The 25,306-nt window shown below is 56.8% G+C and overlaps 1 protein-coding gene and 1 long non-coding RNA gene across 2 annotated transcripts in view; one reads left to right on the forward strand and one right to left on the reverse strand.

Annotated features, from left to right (window-relative positions):
• Nucleotides 1–515: 515 nt before the first annotated feature.
• FAM222A (family with sequence similarity 222 member A) overlaps nucleotides 516–25,306 on the forward strand; it is a 57,045-nt gene continuing 32,254 nt past the window's right edge. Inside the window, exon 1 of the mRNA XM_030821351.1 lies at nucleotides 516–1,581. The gene's annotated coding sequence lies outside the window, so the exon portion shown is untranslated. The remainder of the gene's footprint in view (nucleotides 1,582–25,306) is intronic.
• Nucleotides 20,959–25,306, reverse strand: part of LOC115836995 — a 39,648-nt gene continuing 35,300 nt past the window's right edge. The window contains exons 3-4 of the long non-coding RNA XR_004032054.1: nucleotides 22,315–22,538; nucleotides 20,959–21,343 (exon numbers count right to left, since the gene is read on the reverse strand). This is a non-coding gene — a long non-coding RNA (uncharacterized LOC115836995). The remainder of the gene's footprint in view (nucleotides 21,344–22,314; nucleotides 22,539–25,306) is intronic.

Raw genomic sequence — 25,306 nt, forward strand, 5'->3', positions numbered from 1 at the left:
CTCACACGGTGTTGTGAGGATTACTTTGCTACATAAGTATTAGCTACAGTTGTTATTTTTAACAAATTCCTCATAAGGTTGGTTGTTGCCAAGATTGAATGAAATAATGCCGATAATGCACTTATACAGTGCCTTGTCCCAAATGTGTGATCAATAAGTGACACTGGTTTTGCCACCCCTAGTTCCTCGACAAAGGGACTACAAAAACCAGCATGCCCTGCGCCCCCAGTCGGGGCCCCTTCACCCGGCGCCGGCGCGCAGCATGCCGGGAGTTGCAGTTCTCGCGAGGCAGGTTCCGCCTCGTCCCTGCTTGGGGGAGGAGGTTGGAGAGCCGCCCTGCCGGCCTTTGAATTTTGCCGCGAAAAGCACGCGTGGCGGCCCCCGGCTCCGCCCCCCGCAAGACGCGGCGCCGCGTCACCCTGGTAACCGCCTCTCAGCCGCCGCTGATTGGGCTGGGCCGCGGGGGGCGGGCGGCGGACAAGACGCGGGGGCTGCTGCCGGCGCTCGCGCCTGGCAGTCGGGCCGGAGCGGAGCAGCGGGCAGGACTGCCTGGCCGGCGGCTCCGCGGAAAGGCTGCGCGCGCCGGCCGGGGGAGGCGGACAGCCGGGCCCGCCGCCTGCGGGGCGCGGCGCGCGGCACCCGGGCCTGAGACCAGGCAAGGCGCCGGCGCGCGCCAGACGGCGCGAGGCTGCGGCCCCGGGAGCCCCGGCGCGCCGCCCGGGGCCATGGGCGCGTGAGAGCCCAGCGCGCGCGGCCTCTGCTGCGGCTTGCGAGCTCGCACACCCGGTGCACAGTCCCACGGGCCGTCCCCGTGTTCGCCCTGCGCCACTGGGTTCGGCTGTTTCTCAGCGCCGAGGCCCCCGAGGCTGCATCCGAGCTTGCGTCGCCCGCTGCCGCCGCCGCCGCCGCTGCTCGCCGGCTTCCCCTCCCCCCACACCCGGGGCTCAAAGCAGGAGGAGGAGGGGCCGGTGCATTCTCGCCGCTGTTCTTTGCAACCTGCAGGGGCCGGTGTATGTCCGGCGAGGAGCCGGGGCCGCTGCGGGTGCGTGCAACCCCCGGAGGAGAAAATCCCCCCACCTCGGGGCGAACCCGGGGGCTGCAAGCCGCGGGCGGGCGGGCGAGCGAGAGGAAGCAACAAAGACAGGCTGCAGCTGGGGCTGGCGAAAGGGGCCGCGGCCGCCGGGCTCCCAGCGCGGGCGGAGAGGGCGCCCTGGGAGCGGCGCGGGCCGAGCTGCAGCCTTGAGCGGGGCCCCGAGGGGAGGCGCAGCGCCGCCCGCCGGACGTGGCGATCACGGGCCCCGGCGAGGATGCGTCGCCTGAGCGCCCGCGCGGCCCCCGTCCGGGGCGGGCGTGACTCCCGCTGAGCGGAGACCTCCCTTCCCCCCCCCCCCGACTTCGGACGGCGCAGGCCGGCGCCAGGATAGCCCTCACCGACAGCGCCCCTTCCCACCCGGAGAGAGGCATCGGCCCCCAAGGGGGGCTTCCTCAGGCAGCTTCTGCCACTCCTGCATGGCTGCGACCCGCCGAGCGGAGCGTCGTGGTAGCTGAGACCTGGTGCCCTTCGACGGCCTGGCTGATCCGGTGAGTTGTGCGGGGCGGGGTTCTGCGCTGGAGCTGGGGGCACCCCCTGGCGTCCGGGCAGCCGGGATTGGACAGAAGGGATCCTAGGCTGTTGGGGGTCCTGAAGCAGCGATAACCGTTGTCCGCCCCTTTCCTGTCTTCAAACACAACTTGTTCAGACGGGCCAGCCGATGGGAGTGGAGGTTGGGGGGCCCATTCGGATTCCGCGGGGCCCTGGGCGGGTTGGTTGCCAGAGAGGAAAGGTCACCCCACCCGTAAAGCTAACAAAGGTAGCGGCTCTGTCATCCGAAAATTCCCCGGGAACTCCAGTGTCTTGGAAGGGCTGGGGGTGGGGGGCACCCAGGATGGGAAAACGTTGAGGGTCTCCCCAGCAGCCTCTGAGATCTTCAAGGGAAATCACCTCAGAGGGGAGTTTGGGGTTCCAGAAACGCAGGTGGCCACGTTTGAGGTTTGTGCCCCATGGGGCTAAACCTTAGAGCCCTCGTTCAAACCACGTTCCCACAAATAACTCGCAGGGACGGTAGGTTCCCCAGTGGGGGCACGACATGACGTCAAGGCTTAGCCTCTGATGTCACCGGGGTTGCCATGGCAACGCCACTTGACCCAAGGCCGGAGGGGGTGGGGTCGTGGTAACAAGGGGCGGGGCTGGATGCCTTTGGGTAGTGGAGGGGTGAAGGCAGACTCCCCCCACCCCTACCATTGCAGTCCTCTGACCTAAATCCTTAGCGCCCCATAAGGTGGGGGAGGGAGGCAGTGCCAGCTGTCCCTGTTGATGCTCCTCCCCCCAAGGACAGGTGTTCAGAGCTTTGCCCATGTAGCCTGGCAGTGCCTGGGGGCTCAGGCCTCCCAGACAGAGCAACTTTTTGTTTTGAAAAGAGATGCTGTAGAAGAGACCTCCCTGAACCCCATGTACCCAGCCGGCAGGCTGAAGTTCCCAGGGTCCCCAGAGAGATGTGGGCCTCCGGCCCTCCAACAGGCTACTTCTGCTGGGGAAAATGTGGGTGCCCCTCCCCCCGCCAAGGAAGGTGCAGAGGAGCTGCTGCCTGCTGCACCCCCTAGTCCAGGGGCTCCCCGTGCTGTTCTACCCCAAGGTGAGGGGCCTTGGCCAGCCTGGAACTCCTGATTGCCCCCTGCTCCTTCTGGTGTTTAAGAGGATTGCAAGGAGCATATTGTGAGGCTGCTTAAGTGAATGGCGGGCAAGTGAGGCCCATCAGTGCCGAGGTCTGAATAAACTGTGTCTCTGTCAGGGCACCCCCCAACCGACACACACCCCAGCACCGGCCCTCTTCCCTGCAAAGGCCCAGAGAACCCCCAGCCAGCATCCTGCTGCTGGCTCTGGGATTCGTTTAGGTCCCTTCCAGCAATTATTGCCAGTGTCGGGTGCTGGTGAAACTGCTGTGATCACATTTCTAGGAAAAGGTTCGAAAACTGTGTCATTGCTTCAGCAGCGTGGGGTGGAGTAAGAGCAGAGAAAGTATGTGTTCGGGTCATTAGGAGAAGCCAGGCCCCAGTCTCTGCAGCAAGCATTTTCCCTGCTCTTCTACCAAGCTCTCTAGCTAGATTAACAGGTCAATAAATATCGGTGGAGCTGCTTTGGGGGGCTTGGCAGGGAGATGGTATTTCCAGCTGAAATGGTGTCGTTAAACACACAAGCTTCCAAGGACAGAGGAGCAACAGCAGATTGGGGGAGAGCCGGGAGAGGTGGGCAGAAGGGCTGTTTGCGCTGCCTCTCGAAGCTTCCCAGTTTAGAAACAAACTCGGAGTGCGCGCCAGAGATTCACAAACACAGGCAGTTGGAGGCCCTCCGCCGAGTATTTACACTTCCACAGCCAAGGCAGAGGGAAAGGCTGTCAGAATTGGGCAATTCCTTCTGTTCCCTTCCCTCATCTCCCCGGGCTTGGCAATCAGCGTGCCAGACGATGAGCAGGAGGGAGTGCCAGCTTTCTCAGCATCTCCCTATATGCCAGGCGTTTTACACGATCTCAGTTACTCCTTGGAGTGGCTCATACGCTGTGGCCCATTTTATAGATAAAGAAACTGAGGCTTAAACAGAGGAAGTGATGGGCTACAGGTGATCAGCCAGGCAGCTGCAGAGGTTTGGCCCTGAATTGCCCTCCTGGCTCCAGAGTCCTTGTGTCTTACCACCTCCTCCCATGGGGTTGGGGGACACCCCTACTTATTGGACAGGGGTCCCTGCAGGCATCAGAGGCTATTAGCCATGGAGGGGGAGTCTGGCCCCACCAAGATGCTTTGTCCACACCAAAAGGCAGATTTGAATCCTCTCTTCCTGTGACCTACAGGTCAGTGTTAAGTAGCGTAACAACTTCCGCCCGGCCTTGTGGTCTCTCTGGTCCCCTCACCCCCAGGACTCCTTTCTCCAGCACTAGGGGAAAGAAGGTGTAGCTTGAAACTCGCTCCTTGTCACCTGCCCTTCTGGGCTTGCTTGGAGGGAGGCAGTGAGGCTGCCCCTGGCCGCCCCAGGGACCTTCTTGGGATGTAGACGGAGCAAGGGCAAACTAGTAGATGAGGTTCCTGACCCAGCATGAGGGTCAAAAAGCCCTAGAGGAGAGGTGCCACGTGAGTCACGAAGAGGACAAATAGGAATGTGCCAGACAGGAGTGAGAAGACTGTTCTGGGTGGCCGGAGTGCCCCTGGAGCAGCCAGTGATGTGTGTGGGCCCTCATGCCTGATGGGGAAAGGGGCAGCCATGGGTGGCTATGTCCTGGAGCCTTAGGTGGATGGGGAAGGTTTAAGCAGGGCAGAAGATCCAGTGATCTCCCTTGACAAGGACAGTAACCCGACATCCCTTCCCGTAAGCGTGGAAGAGGACACCTCGGTTCTGGGGGCAGTCTCCTCTCTCAAGGTTGGCCCCACCCCCACCCCCACTAATCCTTCTCACTTATCTAATTACTGTAAGCTCGTCCATCCCCTGTCCCTTCTGAGGTTTAGGGCTGCTCTGGACTAAACCGGAACTGGGCTGGGCTGCTGAACCCCCTTGACGAGAAACTTGAGGCACCCTGGTGATGGGCAGTGGCTCCTGATTAGGTGCCCATCTCTGGCGTGGGTTGGGCCTGGATCGTACTCTCAGCCCGCCGCTTGCAGGCTTTGTGACCTCGGGTGAGTACCTTTGCCTCTCTGAGCCTCAGTTTACTCATCTGTGAGAAGGACCATAGCACTCACTGCGCAGGATCTGGTGAGGATTCAAGGAGGACCTAGCACAGCACACAGTATACAGTAAGCACTCAAACGCATGTTGTCATGGCTACTGTTACCTCCTCCTCAGAACGGAGGCTTGAAAGACTCAGTCCCTTGGAGCTAAAGGTTGAAGACCCCATTTGCAGGGAGAGGCCGGAACTCTACCAGCTATCTCTGCCAGGGGCTTCTCTGTCCACTGAGGCCCCCACCCACCCACATGATGAGCACTCGTGGCTCTTTTCTGAGCTTCTGCGGGGGCTGGGACTTGGCCGGGGGTCCCTCCCCAACCTCCCTCCAGCTCCCTCTGCCTTCCCATCCCTCACCAACCGGAGGAAGGCAGCGAAGCAGCTCATATTCATGAACCGTAATTCAATCAGGCGGCGATTCCTCTGGGCTTGGGGCGGGGGGTGAGAACGAGGAGGCGCGCACAAAAGGGCCGCTTTATTACCTCCCACGGGCCGGGAATTGCTGCTCTACCCCAGCAGCGGCCGGAGCTGCCTTTATTGTGTTAACCCATTTGCGTGTCAAGAGCTATTGTGCGCTTTCTCTGCCTGTGCGTTGCGGGCCGCGGGAGGAGGGCTGCGGTGCCGGCCGGTCACCTCCGCGGGCGCCGCCCGCCGCCCTGATTGGTTGCTAAGTGATTTGCATCCAAGGTAATCACTTTTATCTCAGAAGGATGTCGACTATAATTATAAGCTACTGACATCTTTTGAAATCTGCCTAATGACTATTTTAGTCTGCACGGGCTGGGTGTAGGGAGGGAGATTCTGGAAAGGGTGGAGGCTGGGAAGAGGGATGGATTCCTTCCACCTGGACCCCTGATTGCTTAGTTGAGAAATATCTGAGTACCTACTGCATGCATCAAACAAAAGATGGGGTCTCTGTGATGGAGGGCTTGCATTCCTGTGGGCAGAGTTAGTGCCACTTCAGAGATGGGGAAACGGAGACCCTGGGGAAGGGGCGACCTGCCCAGACCACACAGCCAATGTGCAGCCACCATCTGGGTCTCTCTGACCCCAAACTCATGCCCTGGCCACTCCAGTGGCCACAGTCAGGAATCATGTAATCATGCCTGGATACAGGTCACCAGACTAGTACCTTCCAGAGTTTACATCATAACCCTAAGAAATGCACGTGCTGGTACCACCCCCATTTTGCTGAGAAGCAGGGGCCCAGAGAAGCTATTATACTTTGCTTCCCGAGGTCACACAGCCAGGGAGTGGCAGAAGTATGAGGTTCATTGGCAGCCAGAGATGGGAAGGCAGAGGTGGGGTTCCAGCTTCCCACTCCTCTTCCCACCCACTCGTGGTTCCATTCGGTAAAGCCAGGCATTAGGTAAAGACCGAGCGAGGACACCCTGTCCCCCCTGTCCCAGTGGCCAAGTGATAAGGAATCAGAGGGCTCACAGCCTCTAGAGGGAGTAAGATGAGTCTGCAGTTAACTTGAATTCTAGACAGGGCCAGAGCAGGGCTGGAGGAGGGAAAACCTGCAGCTGGTCCTGGAGGGCTTCCTGACCAAGGGGTCTGTGCTCTGTGCCCTGAGGACTGAGTGGCTCTGCCCAGCATGGAGTAAATGGGGGTGTCTCTGGCAGAGGGAGTTTGGAGACCCAGGAGCATGACCAGGAAGGGCAGGGGGAGCTTATTAAGATGATGGAGGTGAAAGGGAGATAAACTAGGAGGGTGTGCAGCGGGCATCGGGTACTGAGCTCTAAGGGTTGCTGTGAGGCCCTGAGGAAGAGGGAAGCCAGTGAAAGCATCTGAGAGGCAGGGGCCAGCTCAGATCCTGGTACCTTAGAGGCCAGCAGAGAGCTTGGGAGTCACAGACCTGGGCTGAAACCCAGTGAGAGAGAGCGCCTGCACTCTCACTGGCTGTGTCCTCAGAGAAATCATTTTACCCCTCTGTGCCTGAGTTTCCTCTTAGGAGAGTCTCAACAGCTTTCTCATGGGCTTGTGGGTGGGGTGAGCTTGCATGTGCAGAGTGCTTGCGGGGGGCTTAGCTGAGCCCCTCAGAGCTGGGTGGGCTGGGCTTGAGCACAGGCCTGGGCCAGTCCTGGCCCCACAGCAAGCCAGCATCCCAGCCACAGCAGCTGTTTGGGGCCCTGGGAGCCCCTGCTATTGTGCAGAGGGCACAGGGGACAAAGGCCTGGGAGGTCAGGGGGTGAGGCCGAGACTGGCTGTGAACAGGCTCCCAGGGATGGGGACTTAATGACGCAGAACTTAATGACCCAGAGTCTGTGGGGAGGGGGGCCTCCCTTGGAGGAGGAGGGAGGTCCAGCCACCAGCTGTCTGCTCCAGGATTCGCTGCCAGGGCACAGGCAGCTGCCTCACAGAGTCCAGGCCTGAGCTTGGCACTGGGGGAGACAGAGGTGGCAGGGCCTCCCGGCATGAAGTCCCCAGGCCTGAATGCAGGGCTTGGCCCTGCCCCTCGGCATCTGCAGATCTCCGTCTCTTCATCTGTGATGGGCCAAGGGACCACCTTAGAGGGCAGCTGTGAGGTTTGGCAGTAACCAAAGGCCAATGGGCAGTAAACAGGAACTGCTATTTTTGCTCTTTATCCATCCATTCATTCAGAGAGCTTCACTGCTCCAGGCCAGGCTCCCTGCCAGGTGCTGGGGACATGAAGATGAACAAGCCCCAGTTGCCTTGAAAGGTGGTGTGTACCAAGGGAGAGGCCTCAAGCGCGCCCCCTCAGCCACCCAACAAGTGCATGTGGGTTAATCGCCACAATTGAGGAATTCACAGTATGTGGGCACTGTGCCAGGGGCAGGGGGGCACAGCAGTGAACAAGCCAGACATGGGCCCTGCCCTGGGCCACCACCAGTCTCTCAAAGGAAATCAGAGGTGGAAACAATTACTTCTGGCTGGAGTAGCCAGGGAGGGCTCCCTGGAGGAGGTGGCACTTGTAATTGAATACTTTCGCCTATTAGAGAATCACAGGACGCTGGTATCTGCTGTGTGCCAGACTGAGCTTCCTACTTTGGCATTTTGTTCTCTCATTTAATCCTCATATCCCTCTCTGAAGGGTGTTTTTATCCCTGTCATTCGAATGAAGAAACTTAGCCTTGGTGATGTAAAGCAGCAGCCCTGGGCCACATGGCAGGCCCACAGAACCCCCTTCATTATCCACACAAGCTTTTGCCTCCTCCCTACCTGTAAGGGTACTGGGCATGGTAGGATCCTCGGGCAGGGGCCGAGGGGACCCTGTTCTGGGCCAGCTGTCTCCTTTATGAGCTTCACGACCTTCAGCAGGTCACCTTCCCCCACCCCTCCCAACCCAGACTCAGCCGCGTCCTTCATAAATGTCAAGGATGGCAAATCTGTGGCAGGCCTGGCTTGCCTTACACCGCTGTGCCCTTGGCAGACATTGCCAATCAATTGCTGCCCTCTTCCCCTGCTGAGTTCTTCCCCTGACCTTGGGTTCCTTCCAGGGCTCTGGGCAGGCAGCGCCAATCAATCAGCAGGGCCTGTGAGCTGAAACCAGTTGCCTGCCTGGCCTCAATGAGCTCAGGGTGCCTCTGGCCCATCGCCATGTGGCTCAGAGGACCAGGGGGGACAGCGAGGGATTCTAGGGGATCTCTGTGTATTCGGGTTGTTCTTAAGCCACAAAAGCCTTTTAGGTGGGAGGGTCTGTTACCCTCTTCTAACTCCCACTTATGTTCATCCGTGCAGATTCCGAGCACTGACAGTCTGGATGATGATAACAGCATGTGTTGAGTTCTTCCTGAGAGCTAGGTCCTTCCTGGGCACTCTCTCATTCATCATTCTGCAGAACACCTGCAGCAAGCCTCCCTGCATCTCCAGGGAGAATTCTTAACCCATTTTAGAGATGAGGGAACTGAGGCTTGGCTCAGCTAAGCAGAGTAGGTTCATGCACTTGTTGGGTGGTCAAGCTGGCATTCAGACCCAGGTCTCAAAGTTCATAGCCTGGGACAGGGCTGTGGGTGGCAGGCAGACAGGGGAGCCCTCCCAGAAAAGATGTCATTTTTTTGGAGGCTTTAAAGGCTGGTGGGCTTCTGACGGGTAGACCAGGAAGGGTGAACTTCCGGGTGGAGGGAACAGCATGAGAAGCAGCTCAGAGGTAGACAGGTGAGAGTGTTTCCTAAGGGAGCAGTGTGTAGCCAGATGTGGCTAGAATGTGGGGAGAGAGGACTGTGGAAGGAGCCAGGGCTGGCCTTGATGTTTGGACTTTGCCTTCCCATAGTAGGGAACTCTGGCAGCTCTTTCAGCAGAGTAACAGTGAGGTCCCGTCTAAGAGTACTTACTCAACAGCTCTGTGAACCCCGGGTGAGGTTACTTGGGGGGCTACCTTCAGTCTACTAGAAGCTTTGGCCTAGAACAGTGCCTAGTGCACAGTAGGTAGACATCCAAGAAGTACTGATTGAATGAATAAATGAATGAAGACTCCCTGGACTGAAATGCTCCTGACATCCCCAGGGGACCAGCTGCAAGGAGGGGAGAGACCAGAGTCCCCCTCTCCAGGCAGGGTTGAACACCAGGCCTGGCAGTGAGGGGCAGGAGAGGGGGCCAGGCAGGTACCTGGGACAGGGCTTCTCTTTCACCACTCCCCTACCCTGTTGCCTGTCCCCAGGACCCCTCCTAGACCTTCCTGCTGGGCTGTCTGCACCTTTCGAGCCACGCCTGGCGGGCAGTGTGGGCCCAGCGCTTGGGGGGATGAAAGATGAAGGTTCGTGACCATTTTTTAACTCAATAAAGGGAGAGACAAGCTGCAGGCTGCAGGCCGGAGATATAATTAGTTCACAGCAGTGGCGCTTTCTTGATTTAGCTTCTGAGAGAACAAGACAAGGATGTTATACCCAATTAGCAGTAACATCCAGTCGGAGCCTCAATAGGTGAGATAACAAGCTATTTTTATGACTTTTCTTTCCCAGCTTGGAGGAAGCAGGGGGAAGGGGGTATCAGGGCCTTATTTCTTTTCATCAGGGAACAATTATTAGTGATCTCAGGATTTCCCAAAGCCAAATGATGCATTTGTTAACCCAAACATGCAAGCATCCCAGGGTAGCAGCAGGGGTGGCAAGCTGGCATTTTGAGCCCGGGGTGCAGGCCCCTAGCCTCTATTCTGGAAGCCCTCTAAAAAGGTTCCCAAATGCAGACAGCCCATTGGTTGGGCAGCAGAAGCACAGGTCCTTGAGATATTCTCAGTATTTGCCTTGATTTCCCTACCTGCGTTCAAAGGGACATAAGGAGGCCAGGCCGGTTTCCCTGGGGATGAGGAAGGAGCCAGTTTTGGCCCTTGGCATCCCTTCTTGGCACCACTGTAGATTCTTTCTGCCAACTAGGCCAGAGGTTCTGGCACCTCAGTCTTGAACCTGCCATTGCACTTTGCCCACTAAACCCCCATTATGGCCCACCCCACCCAGCCACCCTTCTCCTGTCCTGGGTCCCAGGCCCAGTCCCTGGCAGGGGCAGACTGGTGATTAGCTCCTTTCTCTCCACCATCATTAGCCCCGCAGTCAGGGCACCCAGCACTGGCCAAGTCCCTACTGGGCAGGGAAGCCCTGCCAAGCCCCACCCCAGCTGCCTGGCTGTGCTCCCACTCCTGGCGAAGGCTGGGGGGTGCCCAGAGAGGGAGCTGGCAGGGCTGCTGTGGCGCCGCATCGGCCTGGGCCCCAAGCCCAGAGCAGGTTCCTGGGCCTCCGCCCCTCCTCCTGAATCTTGCCCCGCCCTGTCCCTCATCCTGTCTTCCTGTCAGTGCAGAACTCCCCACTCCCGGTTCAGACAACTGACAAATCCAGCCATGCAAAGTGGGAGTTTAATTGCAAACAGTTTTTACGGATCATGGGCCCATCTGTGCCACCATATGCAAAGAGAAAAAAAAAAATCCCCCTTTTTTTCTCCCCACCCCACAAACTACAAAAGAAACAATTGCCAAGGTTTTTCTGGCTGGCACCAAGCACAGAGCTGGGACCCATTCCCGGGGGCTTCCTGCAGGGTGGTCCTGGCAAGGCCAGATAGGGCAGAGGTGAGAGGATCCCAGGGGACCCACTCAGAAGTTGAGATCTGACTGCAGAGAGGCTGTGACAGCCTCAGCAAACTGCTGGCAGCTCCTGAACCCACTGAGATCTCTCGCAGCTCTGGGCCTTGGCACATGCCGTGCCATGGTTCAAGTACCAGGTCCTGGCCCTCTCCAGCTACCTGGCTGGCACTGTGCATGGCCTGTGAGACAGGCCTTGGTGTGGAGTGGGCACTGCACAGTGTCCATGGAAACGTGAAAGAGCCGTGTCACAGGGCCCCAAGGACGAGGCGCCTCCTGTCCCCTTTCTACCCAAGAAATGCAACTCCAGGAGGCTGGGGCTGACAAGGCCTCACAGACTCCCTTCTTCCCAGTGGTGCCTCTTGCCCTGGTGCCCAGCCTGGCTCTGCAAATGAATGCCACCCAAGATGTAAAGGACATTGGGCACCAGCAGCCCACCCTCCTCAGGCCCTCAGGTGAGGCTTCCCCCCGGGACCTGCGTGAGCTTCTGAGAGGACTCACCTGAAGCAACCTGCCAGGGTTCGATTCTCATGCCATCCCATCGCAGCTGGGTCACTTCAGACTGTCGGTCCTCCCTCTCTGTGCCTCAGTTTCTTCCTCTGTAAAATGGGAGTGCTGGACGTAAAGTGCTTCTCTGCTTGTCATCTCTCATCCCTTATGAGGTGGGGGTGAGGGTCCTTTGCTTTGCACACTAATGTCTTCCCAAGTTTCTAATCGAGACACCCAATGTTGAATGAATGAATGAACGAGTGAGTGAAGGAATGCATGAGGGAAGTATTTGGAGGGCTTTCCGGAGAGGAAATGGGACACAGGCACTTAGCTTGCCAGGAATTCAGGATTTTTACTCCCTTTCTTGTTGCCATCCGGAAACCACCCTGCGATCTATGGGAATGATGAACTCCATTCTACAGGTGGGGGAAACTGAGGCTTGGAGAGATTGAGGGTGTCTCCCAAGGCCATGCAGCTGATAAGAGGCCAGAGCTGGGACTGGAACCCTGGGCTGAGCAACTTCAGCTGGCCAAGTCCCTGCCCCTCAGGTGAGGAGAGTCCAGCCCAGAGCTGGGAAGGAGCTTGGCCAAGGTTACACAGCAAGAAAATAGCAGCCAGCATTTGTGGGGCACTTCCTACCCCCATTTTACAGATATACTGTGTGCTGTGCTAGGCCCTCCCTGAATCCTCACTAGACCCTGCGCAGTGAGTTCTATGGTCCTTCTCACAGATGAGTAAACTGAGGCTCAGAGAGGCAAAGGTACTCACCCGAGGTCACCGAGGTACTCCAGCCTCAGAGCCAGGCCAGCCAAGTCCTGCTTGCTCTTCCCTCTTCTCTCTCTCCCTCTCTCTCCCTCCCCCTCCCTCCCCCTCCCTCCCCTGGGTCTGCACCCTGTGGGTTCCCCATGCGCCTTACCAACTGTGTGTGCCAGCAGCCGGGCCCCGAGCGGGGGATCCAGTGTCCAAGGCTGGGAACCTTGCACAGCCCTCTTGCAGCAGGTAGCAGGGGAAAGTGGGACCCAGGAAACATCCCCATTTCCTGGGACCCAGGTGAGACCAGGCCAGGCACCAGGCAGCCCATTCCCATTCCCCACCTGTAGTGATCACCAGCTCCCATTGTAATCATTAAAACTATTAGAAGGAAACGTTCGCTTGAAGCAAATGTCAGGCGCCGAGTTGTGCTTTGTAAACGCTCACAATTAATGCCAATCAGGCCCGGAAAAAAGCCGGCCCGGAATCCTGTCTGTTTCGTCTCATTTGTCAGCTGGTGCTGCTCCATGTTGCACATTTTCATACAATTGCTATAAACATAAAAGGGAAACTCCACAGTGTTCCCGGGCGCCGGGATGGTGTGCGCCGGCTTAATTACTTGGTATTCTGCTGTTCATTTGGCCGCCCTGAGCTGGTGGGAGGGAGAAAGGGGGACTTTGTGTGGCAGGGTGAGGGTTCCTGGGGGTCAGCCAGGGAGATGGGTCAGGCTGCTGGCCTGGGCCTCCTGCCGCGTTCTCTGTAGGCTGCGTGACCCACAAGCTAAGCTGGGAAACAAGAAAAAATGGCTTAAAAAAAAAAGTTGGCAAAACCTTCAAGTAGAAAAGGGGTTCAGAGTCCACCAGACTTGGTTTCAAATCCCTATTCCCTCTCCTAGAATGACTCATCAGGTTTATGGTCCACCTCCTGCACGCCAAGCATGGGGCCTCAGTTTTCCTCATCTGTGAGTTGAGGGTAACAGCCCAGCGGTCAGGATTTCAAGCCTGCTGGGGCCCTGGGACATCATGGTTTGGTTTTGTTTTCCCATTTGGTTGCTGCACAGACCCTGTGAGAGTGAGCTGCCCCTCTTAGCAGAGTGTGAGGGCCAGAGTCCCACAGCAGGAAGTGGTGGAGCCAGGATTTGGCCCCGGATCACTGGCTGCGGAGCCTGTAACCATTGTACCGTCCTCCCGCACCCACTCTGGGCAGCCACAGGGCTGAAAGAAGATGTGATGTCTACAGGTCCCAGCACGCAGTAGGTGTTTGGTAAACAGTGGCTGCTGTCTGCCCACTGCCTGGAGATGGTCAGGAGCAGCAGGGGGGCTCAGGCCTGGCCTGATGGTCAGCACCAACAGGATGCGGACCTTGCCGGGTGGAGGGTGAGAATGGAGTAGTCTAGAAGCAGGTGCCGTTCCCCGTTCCCTCGGGGCCTGGGTCCGCCTGGCTTCCAGGGCAGGACTGAGGAGGGAGATGCTGAGAACATGCCTGGCCAGGCCCCAGGGGACTCCCGCCAACCCCCATCCACCCTTGCCTTGCACCTGGCTCTGAGGTGCTGGGTGTGGTTGCGCACTAGGCCCCATGTTGTCTCACGAGACCTCTGACAGTCCAAAAAGTTGGGTGTGCTGTCGTCATGGTCCCCCTTGTACAGATGAGGAAGCAGAGGTCCAAGCTGACCCAAGGCGGCTGGGCTGGGAGATGGGGATGCTGTAGCCGGCTCCTGCCCAGGTTCCTCGTTCCCAAGTCTCTTGTGCCTTCCTAGCTCCCTCCCTGTAGAGACTGGACGCGGCCCTGCCACACCTTACATGCCCTCCCCAGGGCCCTTTTGAGCTCTCCAGCTCTCTGTAGTCGGGGTCTTCTGAGGCCAGGCTGGGACACACTGGCCTTTGTGTGAGCTTGAGCCGGGCCGGGCGGCCAGCAGAGTGGAGAGAGGGCGGTGCAGCCTGGCCGGCCAGGGACAAATGCTCAGAGCGGGAATAGAGGCCCTTTTGTGTGCCTCTTGGAGGGGGAGGGGGTGCTGCCAGCTGCCATCCCGTGTGACTATGGAGACCTGAGCCCTCCACAGAGGTTTGGCCGACACCTCCGGGGACCGGCCAGGAAGCCTGTCATCATCAGCTCTGCCTCCTTCTCTGGCTATTTTGTGTCTTCCTCTTGTTACCTGGGGGTCCTTGGCTGCTAGAGGAGCCACAGGCAGCCATTAACATGTAACATGGTTTGCTGTGGGCCTGCTGTGTGCCAGCCCTGAGCCGAACACTCCACCCACCCTTCAGGCAAGGGGCGGTAGTCTCATGTTTCAGATGAAGACACTGAGGTTCACAGAGGACAGGCATCTTGCCACGCTGGCACATGGTCATGGGGTGGGGATATGGCCAACTCCAAAGCTTTCTCTGTCTGTGGAGTTGCCCTTTGTGTCATGCCCTGGGGTCCAGGTTTGCAGCTCAGGGTGCTTGTTCCCCGGGGGGGGCTAGGGGAAGAGCAGAGATAGGTGCTGGGGACTGGGCCTCCAGGTGTACCCCACCACCAAAGTCCTGGGTGGAAACCAGCAGGAAGTCTTCAGGTGTCTCTGTTCCCTGAGGGACATTCCATCCCTCAATCGTGGCAGGACTCTGGGCTAGCAGCTGCAGGGCATTCATGAACAAGCCCAGGGCCCTGTTGAGGGCTACCATACCTGTTCAGCCCGCTCTGCGCCTCGATCTCCTTAACTGAGAAATGGAAATGAAAGAGAACCCGCCCCAGGGGCACTGGGGGAGGATGTAGTGCCAGGACCTGGGTAAAGTGCTGAGCTTGGTACCTAAGCACACTCGGGCCACACAAGCGTAGGCTGGGGTTTCCCAGCATTCCTGCTGCCTCCTGAGAGGGGGAGAATATGAGCTACAGCAGTGGGTGGGTGGTGGGTGTTGAAGTCTCTCCCAGGAGCATAAGCATGCACCAGGGACTGTCCCACTGGGTCCCTGCCACAGCCCACTTTATATGTAAGCAATGTGAGGATCAGGGAGCTAAGGTGACTAATCAGGGGTCCCAGAGTCCCAAAGAGACAACACGGGGATTGTGGCTTCTGGTGAGGCCCAGCCCTTAGTCTCTTCCTAATCCCCACTTTGCCTAGTCGGTAGCAGTCCACTGTAGACACGGAGTCCCTTTTATACGAACCCAGCCCCGTGGGAGAGCAGAGCCATGCAGGATGCTCTCAAAGGCCACTTGGGCCTCCTGCAGCATATTCCAGCCACCTGGGATGAGCTTACACCTGCCAGGCCGTACCTTCCTCTGTGCCTTTGCTCAGACTGGGGCATCTGCCGGGTGTACCCTCACCGTCCCTTGCCCCAGCACACACACATTCAACGCACCCACACGTGTGCCTTCTCTGCAGGGCTAAGGGTCCGGTACCTGCTCACCTCCAGAGCCCCACCCAAGCCCTTTTCACCAATCTCCCATCTCTTCATGCACAGTGTGGCACGTGGTAGGCGTTCAGTGAAGTTGGAACCAAAGATCTGGTCCAGTCCTCAGAGACCTGGTTCCCACCTAGCAGGAGAGACAGACACAAACAGGTCAGTGACAGGGCAACACATCCAAGGATGGAGTCAAGTGCGGGACGCCCACAGAGCAGGGAGCTCCCGTTCCATCTCTAAGACTAACCAAACCCCTACTATGCTCCTGAAAACTCTGCCATCTCCATTCAGTCCTCCCAGGGCAAGGCAGTGGGGTTACAGGTGAAAAAAGAGGCTCAGACAGCCAGGTACTGACAGGTCACATGGCTGCCCAGGACGCCTTGGCCATTCCAACTCCAAAGTCCCACTCCTTCTCCAGGGTGGAAAACTCAGGTACCCGGGGACCATGCAGGTAACATAAGGAGCAAAGCCATTGCAGCCACCCTCAGGACACATCAGCCCAGGGGTTCCAGCACTGCCAGGTTTGGGTTTTTCCCCTGAGACATAAAATAAGAATTTTAGGTAGAATTCTAGTTTTTATTTTTCTTTTGGACATTGGCAAACACATCACAAGTTTTTAAATGCAGCGAACAGGGCAAAGAAAAAAAGATGTGGGCAGATTTGCGCCCTTTAATGACCCCGTATTGTCTGGGTGAGGGGCATGCTGGGGGGTGTCAGAATGGCTTGCCTTCCCCATCCCCAGCCAGCAAGAGCCCCTGGAACCCAGTGGCATCTCCCTGAGCCCCTCAAGACACCCCCCAGCCACCGCCTTCACCGCCAGAGGCAGGAGGCAGGGCCCGAGCCCCACGAGGGCACCACCCAAATAGCTATAATCAGCAGCCTCGCCAAGACTTCAAACTCACCCAATTATCCTGCGAGGGAAAAAAACACAAAATGAAAACAAATTAACATGTTTGCATAGAAGCCGCTGCAGCAACACACACAGACACGCGCACGCATGCACATGCTGGCGCATGCCCCAGCAAGGCTGGGAGACGGCGCCGCCACCCCCGCTCCCTGGGCCTGGCACCCACCTGCACAAAAATGGCGGACCAGGCCCAGCAGCCAGCTTGTCCCCAAACCTGACTGGGCACTGACTCCCTCCACCAGCTTTCAGTTTTTCTTCTTTTCGATTTAATAAACACAATTCATTGTGTGCCAAAATTCCACTGCACCAATCTGTGAGGTAGATATATTATGAGCCCCTTTCTACAGATGGGGCAGCTGAAGCACGGAGAAGTTAGCTGACCTGCCTGAGGCTGCACAGCTAGCACGTAGGGGAGCCAGCTGGGGCTTGAACCCAGACAGGCCACTTCCAAAGTCCCTGCCATGACCACCGCGCCTTCTTCTCTGTGGCTCCTTCTTGCCTGTGGGTGGTGTGCCAAGGCCGCAGTCTGCCTTTGAGGCCCCTCCTAACCCCTGTGGCCTGCGTCCACTCTTCCCTTGCCCACGCCACCCAAACAGCCCACCCTTACCCTACAGGCTGGCTCTCCTCAGGCGGAGGGGCTGTTGGTGTGACGACGATTATTACGGAGCCAGGTGAATGTGGGTTCAAATCCCTGCTCCACCAGTTTCTTACCAGATGGCTTTGGGCATGTGGCTTTGCTTCTCTGTGCCTCAGTTTCCCCCCTACTAAAATGGAATAACCAAGGAGGTGAGGAAGATTCTGCAGGCGAGTGGCTGCCTACAAGGTACTACCTCTGGCACCTGCCTGGGGGCAGGGGGGTTCCTCCAGCCCACACCATTCATTTAGTGCCACAAGGCCCACCTCATCAGACTCACTGAGCCCCTGTTGGTGCCTTTGGCCTCCGTGCCAGGCGCTGCCCTTGCCCTTGGGGCACTCAGACAAGAAGCCCAGATACTCCTTTTTTGGGGAAGCAGCCTGTCGTCAGAGGGGCCCCTCTTCTCTGGGCCCCCTGAAGCCCTGTCTGACCCAGGATTGGGGTTGCATGGGTGTGTGTCTGGTCATCTTTGCCGCGTTTGGTTTTTCTCTGGGTTCCTGCAGCCTGGCACACCACAGGTGCTCAGGCAGGGTTTGGTGACTGCACTCGTTGGAGCATCCCCTCTCACTCTCAAGGCACACTTGGGGCCTTGTCCCTGGCATTAAAGGATAAACTGCTGGAAGGAATTGGGGTTTAGGTCCTGGGGTTCAAGGATCCCTGCCCTCCTCCCCTGCTGCTGTGTGACTGCAGGCAAATTGCTTCACCCCTCTGAGCCCATCACTATCATCTCCTGGGGTGAGAGCTGGGCGGGCAGTTCACGAGTGCTACACTGCATGTGTTCATCACCGGCTTCATCCTCACAACCGGCTGGTGAGGAAGGTGTGGTTTCTACTTCCATGTTTCATATGGAGAAACTGAGTCCCCCCAAGGGACTCAGTGGCTTACTCAAGACAGCCCTGCTAGTGAATAGCAGAGCCAGGGTTCAAACTGAGTTCTGGGTTTTTTGCCTTAGCTGAGGTGCTGTTTCACCCTTCCTAGACACTGTCCGTCAGGAGCCAGAGGGGTAGTGCCTTGTGGGTCTGGAGAATGAGGGCTACTAGGATGCTATGGTGGTGGCGGGAGGGGTAACTCAACTGGCTGCAGAATCACCCCTTTGGCATGCTGGGGAGGTGACCCAGCGCCTACCCCAGGAGCGGCTGGTCCTGTGGGACATTGGGTGCCCACTCAGAATCCGGCCCTCCCACAGCACAGCCATGCCACGGGCTTTAGAGTCCAGCAGACCTAGTTCGCATCCAGACCCCACCAGGTGCAAATCCTCGTCCTCTCGGAGCCTCTGCCCCTGCTGGAGAATGGGAGGCATGGATGTATTCACACTCAAGAGAAGGGCTTCCAGCTCCATGTGAGCTGAGGCATGGCACCCAGCACACAGTTGCTGCTCGATGAAGCCACCCCCTGCCCAGACCTCCTGCGGGAGAGGCCCTCTCCCTTATCCAGAAGCTTCACAGCCCTGGAGCCTCCATGACACAGGCCGGGGGTGGGGCTTATGTTGCCTAGTGGGTAAGCTGGGCCCGGAGGAGGCTCTAGCCTTGCCCCTCTGCCCGCGCATGTTGAGGGTCTCTGGGGCCCGGGTGTTCTGGGTGTGTGGAGGGGTTTATCAGGTTGAGGTGGCAAACTACAGTGAAAAGAGGGGGGAGAGACCCCGAACTCTGAACCCTGGACCATGCAGGGAGTGTGGGAAATAAAGGTCCCAGCCCAGCTCTCTGTTCAGGTGGGATTTATTGAGCATCTACTGTATGTCTGGCCCTGGAGTAGAAAGAGACCAGCAAAGGGTTTGTGAGGCCTGAGGCCCAGCCTTCTCACTGCTATGCACCCTGGGCAAGCCACACAGTCTGTGGACACAGCCTTCTCACGCAGGGCTGTGGTCACATCACAGTAAGAGGACATCTGTTACTCGGTGGTTGAGAGTGCAGGTCTAGAGCCCCCCAACCAACCCCTGGGGGTAGGGCAAGGGCCGCTTCCAGTGGTCATCGTGAAGCTGTGTACGACCCCCTCACACCCACGCTTCTGAGGCTCTGAGTGCAGAGACTGAGTGCCGAGTGGGAGGAGGTTCTTTCCCCCTCATTACAAAGGTCATGTTCATCTTTTAGTATTCGGAAATAAGTCTGACAAAGAAAATAAAATTCAGCCGACATCTAACTGCCCAGAACTAACACTTGGTCTCATGTGGCAACATTCTGCCCAGGTGCTGCGCATTCGGGGAGTGTCTGACCCCAGGAAGGGCCACTCTGTGCTAAGCCTGTCCTGGGCTCCTGGACGCCACCTGCCCGCCCACCTGCCCAGCAGCCCATTGTCTGGCATGTGGGGGTGCGGAGCAGCCGTTGTTCTGTGCACATCTGATCCCGTCTTTTCCACATCAGATCATTTGTAACCGTCACCAGGCAATCGGGCCCGTCGCTGATTCAATCTCGGCTTTGTGCTGTCACAGCCGTTTTTCTGCGCCGGGCTGATTTTGAAAGGACGCCCATCCTCTGGGCCCACTTTTCAGAAGGAGGGGAGGTGGGTGGGGGGAGGTGTGTGTGTGTGTGTACGCAGGACATATTCCCCACACACGTGTACACACACACACACATTCCATTGCTGCATCTCATCACCTAGAGTAGAATTTGGGATGATGTAGATGGACAAGGGCCTCAGGCCAGGCCCATCATCCCTACCTCCGTCCCTGACCATCTGCCACCCTGAGTGCCTACTGTGTGCCCCATCATGCAGACACAGTAGAACCTGCACTCCAGTGGAAGAGACAGACAATAAACCATTCATCAAGATAATTTCAGAGCAGTAATGACAGTGAAAGAACTGCTGTGGTGATGGGACAATGGCCGGGGCAGAAGGTTGCCAGCTTGACCTGGTGGTCAAGGAGAGTCTCTCAGAGGAGGTGATGTTTGAGCTGAGGCGTGAATGAGGAAATGGAGCTGGCATGGAGAGTGGGGGAGTGGTGTGTACTGGGGACAGCGTGGTGTTGCACTGTCCACAGGTGGCATTGAACATTTGCAGTGAGGCAAGTCTGAACTGAACTGAGATGTAAAATCCATCCCAGGTTTCAAAGACTTAGAATAAAAACAAGAACATAAAATATCTCAGGAATTTTTTAATATTGATTACACATGGAAGTGATACTATTTTGGATCTGTTGGGTGAAATGAAGTATATTAGTAAATTTAATTTCCTCTTACTGCTAGAAGATTTACAATTACATAGGAGGCTCCCATTATTACATATTTCTTTTTTTTTTTTTTTTTTTTTTTTGAGATGGAGTCTCGCTCTGTCACCCAGGCTGGAGTGCAGTGGCGTGATCTCGGCTCACTGCAAGCTCCGCCTCCCGGGTTCATGCCATTCTCCTGCCTCAGCCTTCCGAGTAGCTGGGTCTACAGGTGCCTGCCACCACACCCGGCTAATTTTTTGTATTTTTGGTAGAGGGGGTTTCACCGTGTTAGCCAGGATGGTCTCAATCTCCTGACCTCGTGATCTGCCCTCCTTGGCCTCCCAAAGTGCTGGGATTATAGGCATGAGCCACCGCGCCCGGCCCCCATTATTACATATTTCTATCAGACAGCACTGGTGTAGGGTATTTAGGTAGAGGCAAAACCATAAGTGCAAAGGCCCTGGGGTGGGGACGGGGTTGGCTTGTGAGAGGACCAGAAAGCAAGCCAGTGTGTCTGAGCAGGATCAGCCCAGGACAGGACAGTGCAAATAAGACATTGGGAAAGGGATTCACACAGATCCTTCAAGGATATTGTTAGAAATGCCACGAACGACTGGCAGGATGGCTCATACCTGTAATTCCAGCACTTAGGGAGGCTGAGGTGAGAAGGTTGCTTGAGGCCAGGAGTTCGAGACCAGCCTGGGCAACATAGCAAGATCCCACATCTACAAAAAATAATAATTAGCTAGGTTGAGGTGGTGCATGACTGTAGTCCCAGCTACTTGAGAGATTGAGGCAGGAGGATCACTTCAGCCCAGGAGTGAGCTGCAGTGAGCCATGATCATGCCACCGTACCCCAGCCTGGGTGACAGAGCAAGACCCTGTCTCAAAAAAAAAAAAAAAAAAAGCCATAGAGGCCACTAGGTGAGCTCTAAGCAGGAGAGATGTGTGCTACACACAGAAAGGCTTGGTCTGGCTCCCCTGAGGTGGAGATTGGTGGCAGGGGGGTGATGGGGCACAGGGACGGGCAGGAATCTGTGGTAGAAGAGTCACTGCCGGGACCTGCTGGTGAATTGGCTCCACTGGATCTGGCTCCGCAGAAAGCTCACTGCTTCCTGTGGCTCCTGGATTTCCAAGCTGCTGGGGCTTCCTGTCTCTCCCGCCACCCGTCTCCACCTCCCCAGCAGCTGTTCCCTGTCATGTCAGTGCATTTACAATGAGCGCCAGTCGCCTGTCTCCAGGTGGTCAGAGGTTGAAATCTCTTTTGAAAAGTTCTTTAAAAAAAGAAAAACCAGAAGTCATGCATGTTCATTGTGGAAAAATTAGAAATACAGAGAAGCACAAAGAAGAAAAAGAAAATTCCCCAGAGTTAACCGTCAGCCGCTAGGCTATGACGGGGAGGAGGTTGAACCCAGGCGGTCTGGCTCCAGCACTTTCTAAATCACAGTGCCTGTGGCCGGATGACATGGAGGGAGCTCCCTGGCCATAGGAGGGGTTAGAGACACGACGCCCCTCTACCCTCACTCACAGGAGAGGTGGAAAGCTGGAGACTGACCCACACATGGGTGATGAGTGGCGTTTGACTCTTAGAGATTTAAATAAACATTGAGAGAGCTCATGGACTCTGGGATGTGGAATGGTGGCGCTGTCATTTGGGCCGAGTGTCCCGTTTCCTAACCCCTGCCTTGAAGGCTCCATTCATTTCTGCCCCAGCCTGACCCCCAGAAGAATCTACTGATCTTAGCATTGGGCTAAAAGCTAAGGCCAACCCTTGCCAGCCCCTTTTGTCCACTCTCCTCCCCCAACCTGGGCCACTCCGTCTTTTAAACACTCTTGGGCCATTCTTGCACAAGGACCCAGTCTTCTTCCTCCCCGTCCCTTGGGGCCTGAATCCTCAAACCCTGTCTGTCCCAGGCCAACCTCTTCCGTGGGGCTTTCCTGCCTGCTTCACCAACCAACCCCGTGGCCCTGGACAGCTCCTTTCCCTCTCTGTTTCCTCGTGACAACGCCAATCATGTCTTTCTCCCAGTTGTGGCGTGGGTTACGTGAGGTGACGTCTGTAAAGTACTGAGCCCGTGGAGAACACTAAAAATAAAAGCTAGCTCTTATTATTGCTCTTACTATTAGATTTTTCTCCTTCCCCGTCGCCTGCTTTAACCCTGAACTGTGGGTGCAGGGACTGGGGGAATAGGTGGGAGGAAGGCTGGAGATACCAGGCCCCTCCCATCTCCACTGTGGGTCTTACCTTTGCCCGTTGCACACAGTGTTCCGGGATCCCAGCGTCATCTGATGGCATCCCTACTTCCCTCTTTTGGTCTCCATTTCCATGTTGTTTCTCCAGAGAGATTCTATGACCACTTCCAAAAAAAACTGGGCAGGGGGCTTTCGGCTGAGCTCACAGCCCCATTATGGCATCGTAGTACTGAAGCTGTTCAGTATCGATTCTCAGATCTCCCCACTCACTCTTTGCTGGAAGGTGATGATGGAGTCTTACTTGACTGACAGTTTTCATTAAAGAGCCGCGGCTGGAACTAGGAGAACAGAGGCTCAGCCTGCCCCTGGCTCCAAACTTTCCACCTTGGGATCCCTGGCTCTCTGGGAAGAGTAAAACTGCCCCTCAGAGGTCCATAGCTCTGGGAGAGGGCCAGCCAGGCCTGTTGCCAGTGGCAATGACTGCCCCTTCTTCCGGCACCTTCTCTGAGTCCCTGTCCTGAACTAGCACTAGTGCAGAGGAAACAGATCTCCCCGCCCTAAGGTTGGAGAGGGGGTGGGGGGGTCCCTGCCTGGCCCTGCGTAGTTGAGGTGCTCTCAGTGACTCACCAGGAGGGTTTGCTCTCCAGCAGCCTGGAGCTACTTCATGTTCTCTGTTTGCTCCTCTCTCTCAAGTCTCCATGTGGTGGTCTGTGCAGTCCCTTCTGTGGGATCCTTCCCTTCCCCTAGCTTTTTCCTACTTACCTGTTGATAGCGACCATAAACAATGCTAACAACGGGTACCACTTAGGCAGCTTACCACAAGGACCCTGGCACTTTGTTGTAAGGAATTAACCCCTTTTGCAGACGTGGAAACTAAGGCTCAGAGAGGAGGGAGGGATTTGCCTAAGCTCACAGAGTTAACTAAAGCTCAGACATCCGGATGTGAAGTTGGGGACAGACACTGTTACTCTGCTTATGAGGCAGCTGGTGTGTCCTTCCATCATGACCCTCCCCCAGGCCAGGTAGGGTGACCCCATCATGGCCACCACTTGTCTCCCTGCCTTGTAATTACCCCTCTGATGCGTCCCATCCACTCAGGGTCTGTCACTGCCCCAGCATCTAGCACAGGGCCTGGCCTGGCACATAGTTGGTGTTTAATCTGTCATGCCGTCGCCAATGGTTGGAGTGCTGATGGAGGCACATCGCAGTTGTCAGTTCCCATGGCGACTGACATCACTACACTCTCAGGCTGTACCCCGCCCCTTTCTCCAGGGCTTTTGCGCCGGGAGCTGGCCGTGGTGCTGACAGGCCCAGGAATTGGTGCCTACCCCCAGACCCCAGCCCTGTGTCCCAGTAGGACACTTCCTGAGGCCTGCCCTGCCCCAACTCCCCAGGACAGCCTCTTGCCCATCCTTTGTTCAGGAGACGTTTTCCTGAGGGCCCCTGTGCTCAGGCACTGCTGTAGCACCGTGAACCCATAGAGGAAGGATCAAGGAAAGCCACATGGGACTCCAGTCATTCGACGATTCATCAAACATTTATTATGCACCTTGTATGTCTTGGAGAAGCCCTCAGGAACCCGGACTGCAATTGAAGGTCGAGTCCAGTTTTAAGGGGTAGAGAGCCAGAAGGGGCTTTTGAGCAGTCCTTCTGCTCAAAAGTCCTTCCTGGCTCTTGGGATTGCATGGGCCAAAGTGTGCAGGTGAGAGGCTTGTGCAGAGGGAAGCCCACCTCAGGACTCTGGCTGCCAGCCAGAATTGGTGATTGTCACTTTACTTTTTGGTCTCCCCTTTGGCTCAGAACTGCCGGCATCTCTGGCTCCAGTGCCCAGCCCAGAACCAGGCACGATGGAGGGGTGTTGGAGCCAGGCAGGGGACTGGCATCTTTGTCCAGGAAACCAAAGAGCCAGGTATGCTCTGTGACCATATTTGTAGCATTTTAGAGAGCCCCTGGCCTGCTGGGGTGGGGGCAGATACAGTGGTAATCCTGGCAGAAGATGAGGCCTCCTATTAAAGGGGACAGTACCTCCCCAACCCCCAACTTTAAAAAAAAAAAAAAGGTAAAAATCCCCTTCTGGTGTTGAGGCCCAAATGGCAGTGGGAAATAATCACTTTTCACAGGCCCCTTATCCACAGCCAAGCCCTGTGCCAGTTTAATCAGCAGTGCCGGTGTGACTTGAAGAATCCCCGGCTTGAGAGATCAGGAGAGGGGTTAAAGAAAATTACCCTCGCCTCCTCCATGCTAATGTAATCTCTAACCAGATCTGCCTAGCCGCAGCTCAAATTGCTTTTTAGATTAACATTTAATTATTAACAGGGTCCCTTGGAAGGCCTCCGGCTCAGAACAGAGATGGGGGAGGGAGCGGCAGGAGGGAGGTGGGGATGCGCTTCCACTCTGGCTGCCTTGCTGAAACAAGTGGGGTGGGAGAGAGAGGAAGGAGCAAGGGAGAGGGGTCAGGAAGGGAGAAAAGAAAGAGAGACAGCAGGAAGGAGAAGGGAGGCATCAGGACAGGAGGCAGGTGGAGCCAGGGACAGGGATGTAGACAGAGGAGAGGAAAGAGACAGACAGTGGATCTTCCTGTTGTGGGAGCCCCAAAGGGGGTTGGGGGAAGCTTGCACCTAGATTCCTGAGGACATTCCTGGGCTGGGCAAGGGTCCCTTCACTCTTCCTGGACAGAAGCAGGTTTGCTGCCCCTCGCTATTTAGAGAGGTCTGGACTTTCTGAGGCTTTCTACTTGCTCAGCTCATGGTGCTGGGGACCAACACAGAGAAGTGACCCGTTTAGGGCCACACAGCCAGGGTCTGACCCTAGTATTCCCAATCCAGCATTCATTCTCTTCCCCAGGCCCTGGGCCTCCCACCACCACTTCAGGCTCCTATCTGCTTTTGGAGCAGGCTGTGTGGCCAGGCAGCGTGGCCAGGCAGCGTGAAGAGACTTGAATTACAGCCAGAGGGATGGAGGTGAGAGCTGTGGGACGGCTCCCTCACCACCCACCTATCCTGCCACTACCCCCAGGAAGGCTGCAAAGCCCTGAGGAGTGGCTG

Source organism: Nomascus leucogenys, chromosome 10, assembly GCF_006542625.1.
Source record: "Nomascus leucogenys isolate Asia chromosome 10, Asia_NLE_v1, whole genome shotgun sequence".
NCBI classification, from domain to species: Eukaryota; Metazoa; Chordata; class Mammalia; order Primates; family Hylobatidae; genus Nomascus; species Nomascus leucogenys.